The following is an 8,718-nucleotide window of genomic DNA, read 5'->3' on the forward strand; positions in this document are numbered from 1 at the left end:
AGACGGAGCAGAAGAACAGGTATGGATGCAGGAGGGGAGAGGGGCCCTGCTCATTCGAGCTTACATCTTAAGGGAGGGTGAACAAAACAGGCACAAAAGGGAGCAATCAAAGTAAGGGGGAGAGAAAAGAGGGGCCAGGGGAGAGAGGGGAGAACGAGCGAAGGAGGTTAGGGGTTAAGTGGATGGTTGGTAGGCTTTGAGGAACAGGTGAGTTTTGAGTGCCCGTTTGAAGGAGCAGAGACTGGGTGAGAGACGGATGGAGCGAGGGAGGTCGTTCCAGTGCAGGGGAGCAGCTCGGGAGAGGTCTTGGATTCTGGAGTGGGAAAAGGTGATCAGAGTGAAGGAGAGGCGGCGGTCATTAGTTGAGTGCAGGGAGCGGGCAGGGGTGTGAATGGAGAGGAGGTTAGAAATATAGGGCCTGAGTCATTAAGGAAAGTAAGGCAAAAAAAGGAGTAAATGTTCTCTGGGACAAACCATGTTACAATGAAGGGGGTGCAAACTAGTTTATTATTTTGCAGATAACTTAACTACTGGCTGTTTTTACATCTAACAGACAAATACTTGCTAGCTTTATTTTTACACTGAAATTTAAAGTTGATCTAGGACATGACCTATCCCAACTAATAATCTGTCCCCACATTTTAAATTTACCTCCCCCTCCAATTCACAACGCAACATGGTCTTGCCCAATGTTACTCATTTTTATGCTTTGCTCTCCTTAATGACTCAGGCCCATAGGGAGCAGTAGACTGGGAGAGAGCCTTGTAAGTGGTGGTGAGGAGTTTGAAAAGGATCCTGTAGGGGAAGGGGAGCCAGTGTAAGGGAAGGCAGAGAGGGGAGGCAGAGGAGGAGGAGCTGCGTGAGAGGAAGATGAGTCGGGCAACGAAGGGGGGCGAGGTGGGAGAGGGGGAGGCCAGTGAGGAGAAGGTTGCAGTAGTCCAGGCGGGAGATGATGAGTGCGCGGATGATAGTTTTGGTGGCATCTTGAGAGAGGAAGGGCCGGATGCGGGCGATATTGCGCAGTTGGAAGCGACAGGCTTGGGCAAGGGATTGGACGTGGGGGCAAAGGAGAGAGAGGAGTCAAGGGTGACACCCAGGCATCAGATTTGGGTGACAGAGGAGATGGTAGTGTTATTGACAACGATAGAGAGGTTGTGATGGGAGGGGAGTCTAGGGGGAGGAAAGACAATGAGTTCAGTTTTTGAGATATTAATTTTGAGAAAGCGTGAGGACATCCAGGAGGAGATGGCAGAGAGGCAGTCAGATACCCGAGAGAGGAGGGAGGGAGAGAGATCAGGAGAAGATATGTAGAGCTGAATGTCGTCAGCATAGAGGTGATACTGAAGACCGTAGGAGATGAGAGCCCCGAGGGAGGAAGTGTAGAGCGAGGATAGTAGGGGGCCGAGAACAGAGCCCTGGGGGACACCTACCGGGAGAGAGGAAGGGGTGGAAGAGGAGCCAGACATAGAGACAGAGAAGGTGCGGTTAGCGAGGTAAGAGCAGAAGCAGGCGTGGACAGAACCAGAGAGGCCGAGAGAGAGAAGAGTTTGCAGAAGGAGGGGTGATCCACGGTGTCAAAGGCCGCGGAGAGGTCAAGGAGGATGAGTATGGAGAAGTGACCCCTGGATTTGGCTGACAGGAGGTCGTTGGTAACTTTGGCCAGGGCAGTTTTGGTGGAGTGGAGGGGGCGGTTACCAGATTGGAGAGGGTCAAGGAGGGAATTGTCCGAGAGGTATCTGGTGAGGCGACAGCAGACTATCCGCTCAAGTAATTTGGAGGCATAGGGGAGAAGTGAGATGGGGCAATAATTGGCGAGGGAGGTGGCATCAAGTTTGGGGTTTTTGAGGATAGGAGAGATAAGAGTCTGTTTAAATGAGGAGGGTACAACACCAGAGGCGTGTGCCAGGTAAGAGCAGGCAGTGGGAGAGAGAGAGCGAAGGGGGTGAGAGGAGATGGGAACGAGAGGACAGGTGGAGGGTGGAGAGGAAAGAATAAGGGAGCGAACTTCATCGCCAGATGTAGGGTAGAAGGAGCACCAGAGTTGTTTGTTGGATGGGGGTGGAGTGATAAGGGCAGCGGGAGAGGGGATGGATATTGTATCTCTGTTATTTATAAATGTTTCACAAGGTGTCAGTGGACCTACATATAGTCCGAGAGAAGTTTAGTATGGATGGATGGATGGATATTGTGAGGGTTAATTGATGATAAATGATTGTGGTCAGTCGGTGCTGAGTGACCCGGGTAAGAAGAGGCCAATTTACATCTGACATTAATACGCTGGAATTTTAATTTTGAATGCATCCCAAATATGTAATGAAGCCAAGGTGGAAGGGAACAGATTAGAATGTGCACGTAACCCTTTATTAAGCCAAAAAATGTGATTAATAATAAAACGGCTTAGTCGCCATAGCTGCTATAGAAAAGCAAAATCGCGGCCAAATAATGTGTGAACCAAAAGTCTGTATCACGACCAACCCCAAATCTAGCTCATCCCTCAATGTGACAGTCATGTGCCTCTCTGGGTGACCGACACACAGGATAACCATCTGATATAGCCGCAGGTAGCGCTCTAAGCTTCAGAACGGCCGCACATCACCCATAATCTCAGTAATACGGTAAAACACTACATTTAATCAGAGAAAGAGACACCTATGTGCAACAACATAGCAGCAGGTATTTTACACACGTTAGACGCTAAAACACACGTATGACATTAAAGCAGGAAGGAGTTGGGGGCCGCAGGTGACGGCTCGGAGGGGCCGCAGGTGACGGCTCGGAGGGGCCGCAGGTGACGGCTCGGAGGGGCCGCAGGGGAAGGCTCGGAGGGGCCGCAGGGGAAGGCTCGGAGGGGCCGCAGGTGAAGGCTCGGAGGGGCCGCAGGTGATGGCTCGGAGGGGCCGCAGGGGAAGGCTCGGAGGGGCCGCAGGGGAAGGCTCGGAGGGGCCGCAGGGGAAGGCTCGGAGGGGCCGCAGGGGGAGGCTCGGAGGGGCCGCAGGGGAAGGCTCGGAGGGGCCGCAGGGGGAGGCTCGGAGGGGCCGCAGGGGAAGGCTCGGAGGGGCCGCAGGGGAAGGCTCGGATGGGCCGCAGGGGAAGGCTCGGAGGGGCCGCAGGGGAAGGCTCGGAGGGGCCGCAGGGGAAGGCTCGGAGGGGCCGCAGGTGAAGGCTCGAAGGGGCCGCAGGTGATGGCTCGGAGGGGCCGCAGGGGAAGGCTCGGAGGGGCCGCAGGGGAAGGCTCGGATGGGCTGCAGGGGAAGGCTCGGAGGGGCCGCAGGGGAAGGCTCGGAGGGGCCGCAGGGGAAGGCTCGGATGGGCCGCAGGGGAAGGCTCGGAGGGGCCGCAGGGGAAGGCTCGGAGGGGCCGCAGGGGAAGGCTCGGAGGGGCCGCAGGTGATGGCTCGGAGGGGCCGCAGGGGAAGGCTCGGATGGGCCGCAGGAGAAGGCTCGGAGGGGCCGCAGGGTAAGGCTCGGAGGGGCCGCAGGGTAAGGCTCGGAGGGGCCGCAGGGGAAGGCTCGGAGGGGCCACAGGTGAAGGCTCGGAGGGACGGTCTGTCACCCATCACTGGTATAAGAGTTTCCATTTATCTAACAGGTGTTTTAATTCCCTAAATACCTCCCTATAATTCAGGTCATATAATTAATAATTTAATTTGCAACATTGTAGTAATCAAGATAAAATTTGGGGTGTATAGAAATATGCTCCCCCCCCCCCCCCCCTCCATCTGGCCATAAGCATTTTGAATAGTTTAGATATTCCTCAATTTTTCTTTATTATATAAGAGTCGAGTTTCCTAAACAAAATTTTGTCGAGAGCCAGAAGATCTCTCTCTACGGACATTATCATCGGGCTTCAATCAGGTGTTGTCCAACTGTACCCCCTGTGGTGAATCTGGACTTCTCCATCAGGGTGGGGGGCAGTTAAGCAGAGCCCCCCCAGTCTTTAGTATACCTGCCAGATCTCTGGTGACATCATACTACAGAGTACCTCACCTGATTAATCTATATTGGTATAAAGATCTACCCCTCCTGCTGTCCCTCAACTCTCTATAAAGGCCAGCATACAGCACCCTGATTGGTGGGTGGTTTCAGCCATTCACCAGAGTGTGGTCTGACATCAACTTGTGCGAGAGATAGAGTCAGTAGGTGTTGGTTCATCCAAGCGTCACCAGAGGACATAGTTCCCTATTGTCAAGTAATCAAGAATACAAAACTGGGAATCAATCAGCAACTGATCTGTAAATCTCGGAGCTGTCGCCCATCAGCCCCGGGGCCTTTGTCCCCCCCCCCCCCCCTTCCCCCCTCTCACTAGGATCTCACTCTCAATTTCTTGGAATTCAGTTATTTCAGACCGAAAAAAAACATTTTTTACAATAGATCCTCTTTTTGTTTTTCCTACAACGATAATAACAGATTAAAATACTTTTAAAAATATCTTAAAGTTTTAAATAAATTTAGTTTATTTTTAACCTTTTTTGTAAATATTATTTTGCATATTAGTGGAGCCAAAACCTGTCTCCACCTGCGACGTCTGTACAGACCTCATCACTGGGGACACTATCGTTGTCACAGCCAAATATCGATCCGCTGCCTCTGACCCAGGGACAACGTCAGTCAGGTTATATCGCTGGGCCGCGTCTAAGGATATAGTCAGAGGGTTATAAGAGGACGGACACTATGAGCCATACTCTGGCGCTCTCAGCAGGAATCACCACTGATCGCTGAGGGATATACAATCCCTTTAAGAGCGTAAGAACGCGTCCACCTCTCATGTGTGCGGTAAGTTACGTATAGTCCTGTATCTCACCCGCTTCTCTCCTAGAGAATATAACACAAGGCCACAGACAACGTGACGTTTAATATCGCTGTATAACGCAGTAAGCGAGCGGCAGATAATATATACAATGAGAGTAGTGAGTTATCACATCCGCCCACACACACAAGATTCACACATCGGTGACGCGTTTCACCGACATTCTGACACCAGGAAGTATATTTACTAAGCTGCGGTTTTGAAAAAGTGGAGATGTTGCCTATAGCAACCAATCAGATTCTAGCTGTCATTGTGTAGAATGTACTAAATAAATGATAGCGTTGAACACGACCTCAACACTGCGGCCTTACCCTTCATTCTAACACAATATATACCCAACCAGAGGCAGCCAGCCGGTGACACGAAGACTAGACACACGTCTGTATCTTCATAACATGTGCTGACGTCACATGTATGACGCAGACACCTCTCAGCATCACGGCAACATTACAGTGGGTCCAAGCTCAAAAACAGAACACGCTTATTACTGTAGAAACATACACGTGAAAAGGATGAGGCTACGTGAGGGCGGCACTTCTGTGTAACATACACAGTGATAACTGCTAATCACACTGTACTCTGGATTAAAAACAGGGAATGTTGTTTGTAATACATGTTACACTGAACAACACATGTCAACAGAGCACATTCTGCAGACATTTTCCTCTTCACAGACCTTCTTACGTCTGAACTACTAACAAGGAACCAGGCTCCTGAGGCGTGGCAGATTTGGCCACGCCTACTGCGCCCAGGTGTGCAGCCACAGTTCCCCAGCTGACCGCACCTATAAAGGCTCCATCTTGTCTGATGAGAAACCAACTAAATCCAACTTGCTGGAATCGGATTTTGATCAGATTGGGCATCATGACCAACATACCTGTAATAGTTTAATAACTGTCCCTTTGTGGGTTAATGTTATTTGTTCTGTACTAATGTATAACTACTAAGTGACATTTACGAGGCCCCTGGGGGGAGCCTCTGGGGAAATAGTAGTTAGTACAAGGAACTGTATACAGGCAGAGGTGGTAGATGTGTCTCTATAGAGGGTGGCTGGATAGAGAATGATGGAACTGAGAACACAGAGTTCCCTGGTGCTGCTCTGTCTCCTGTGCGAGGCACGAGGTCATCATACAGTGCATTATATTATTATTATTATAGGTGTTAGTAATACGTGATGACAAGTTTCCTTATCCCACCTATTTATCATTGTCAGTAAATACACAATTACATCACCTGCTCTTCAGCTCATCTATCACTCTCCATCTCGCTGTGAATGAGGTGGGAGACACCGTACACCTCCTGAGTACTGTACTAATACGGTATGTTGTGTATGGTTTGACCTTAGGAATGACCCCTGTTACTAAACCACTGTCCTCCTGCCTGAAACCAGGGCCTACTGCTCCGTAATAATATATATATATATATATATATATATATATATATATATATATATAATGTACACATTAAAGATATATCCCCACACGTCTCCTCTATGCAGCCAGTCCCTAATAATCATCTGTTCTGCGCCCACTTTTTTTGGGTACAGAACACAGCTCCTGCTGCCTGGGGAGATGTAATAATTGCATTAATGCAGAATAAAGATGCATTTAAACCCATTTATAAAGATAGAAAATTGTATTTACAACGAGAGGCAACTGTACAGGAATATTATATCACTGACCCCTCAGGGTCAGATCGCTGATATGTACCCCCCAAGTCCCTGCTCGATACAGGTACCACAGGTAATGAGCCCACTGGGTGATAGCGTTACTGCCCCTTGTTCCTGAACTTACCTTTGGAGATACAGGAGCCCATAATGAAAGTAAAATCCTCTGGGATAATGATCCCACTAAGTCATCTTCACCTGGACAATTCGCTTTCTGTGCATCCAAAACCGACCATTGTTGTACAGAGGGGTCCCCAAGCAGCCTCCACACAACTGGGGGTCTCAGAACTCTCCTTGTCCCCAGCACTCTCGGTAGCCTCTCCTGGTCCCCAGATCACTCAGTAGTCTCTCCTGGCCCTCAGCTCTCTCAGTAGCCTCTCCTGGTCCCCAGGACTCTCAGTAGCCTCTCCTGGCCCCCCAGGTCACTCAGTAGCCTCTCCTGGCCCCCAGGTCTCTCAGCAGCCTCTCTTGGCCCCCCACTCTCTCAGTAGCCTCTCCTGGTACCCCAGCTCTCTCAGTAGCCTCTCCTGGTACCCCAGCTCTCTCAGTAGCCTCTCCTGGTACCCCAGCTCTCTCAGCAGCCTCTCCTAACCCCCAGATCTCTCAGTAGCCTCTCCTGACCACCCAGCACTCTCAGTAGCCTCTCCTGGTCCCCAGGACTCTCAGTAGCCTCTCCTGTCCCCCAGCACTCTCAGCAGCCCCTCCTGCCCCCGATATCGCTCAGTAACCTCTCTTGGTCCCCCAGCACTCTCAGTAGCCTCTCCTGGACCCTCAACTCTCTCAGTAGCCTCTCCTGGCCCCCATGTCACTTAGTAGCCTCTCCTGGCCCCCAGATCTCCCAGTAGCCTCTCCTGCTACCCCAGCTCTCTCAGTAGCCTCTCCTGGCTCCCCAGGTCTCTCAGTAGCCTCTCCTGGCCCCCCAGGTGTGCCCTGGCAGTAGCCTCTCCTGGTACCCCAGGTCTCTCAGTAGCCTCTCCTGGCCCCCAGGTCACTCAGTAGCCTCTCCTGCTACCCCAGCTCTCTCAGTAGCCTCTCCTGGGTCCCCAGGTCTCTCAGTAGCCTCTCCTGGCCCCCCAGGTGTGCCCTGGCAGTAGCATCTACTGGCCCCCCAGATCTCTCAGTAGCCTCTCCTGGTACCCTAGCTCTCTCAGTAGCCTCTCCTTGCCCCCAGGTCTCTCAGTAGCCTCTCCTGGACCCCAGGTCTCTCAGTAGCCCCTCCTGCCCCCTCAGGTGTGCCCTGGCAGTAGCTGGCAGCAGGTGGTTGGCAGTCCTGGCACTGGGAATGAGGGCAGAGGAGAAGGACCGTCAGGCTGTTGCTCAGAGACTCTCAGACAGTCTGCTGGAGGATTCCGCCCCTCTCTCATCATCTCTGGGAGGGTCTCAGCCGTCTCTGACACTGGCAGCCGCTGTCACCAGCTCTATTCCGGGATTTAACGCTACCTGTGCCGGGCTGTACTGCAGGAACAGGTGAGATCCCCTCCAGGAGGTGATCTCCGACCCGACCTCCGCCCTATGCATCACGTGATCAGTGATACCCGGGGGGGGGCAGGGAACATCCCCCCCCCGGGGTATCCTCAATAACCGCTCAGTATTACAGGGTCCATCCGAGGGTCAGATCTTACTGACATATGATCAATATATCCGGTACCTGGATACAATGTATCATTATCTGTGTGAGGTCCGACTGAGCTCAGAGATAAATATATCCGGTGTCTGCAGATTATGTTGTTACAATATGATGCTGATTTGGCACCATTGCGATTAACGTTAAAATTAAAAGTGCTTTGAAAACATACTGAGCGATTTACTATGGTGCGACTTATCGCTGCGTAGACAATCTATTATCTCCTCGATGTACTATAATATCGCCAGAGCTCATGAGTGATACACTGCTGCTGGTAAAAGTAGTCTGACCCTCAGCCACACAATCTGGGGTCCATTTTCACATGGGTGACCCTGTTGTGCCCCTTCAGACCTGTATTGGAAGCTGCAACCCTGATTTAGACTTCTAGTACCACTAAACAAGTTAATGTTTTAAATGTTAGGACCCAGTGACATCACTGAGAGTGCAGCCTATCCAGCCACTAGGAGCCAGTGACATCACTGAGAGTGCAGCCTATCCAGCCACTAGGAACCAGTGACATCACTGAGAGTGCAGCCTATCCAGTCACTAGGAGCCAGTGACATCACTGAGAGTGCAGTCTATCCAGCCACTAGGAACCAGTGACATCACTGAGAGTGCAGCC

Source organism: Mixophyes fleayi, chromosome 11, assembly GCF_038048845.1.
Source record: "Mixophyes fleayi isolate aMixFle1 chromosome 11, aMixFle1.hap1, whole genome shotgun sequence".
NCBI classification, from domain to species: Eukaryota; Metazoa; Chordata; class Amphibia; order Anura; family Limnodynastidae; genus Mixophyes; species Mixophyes fleayi.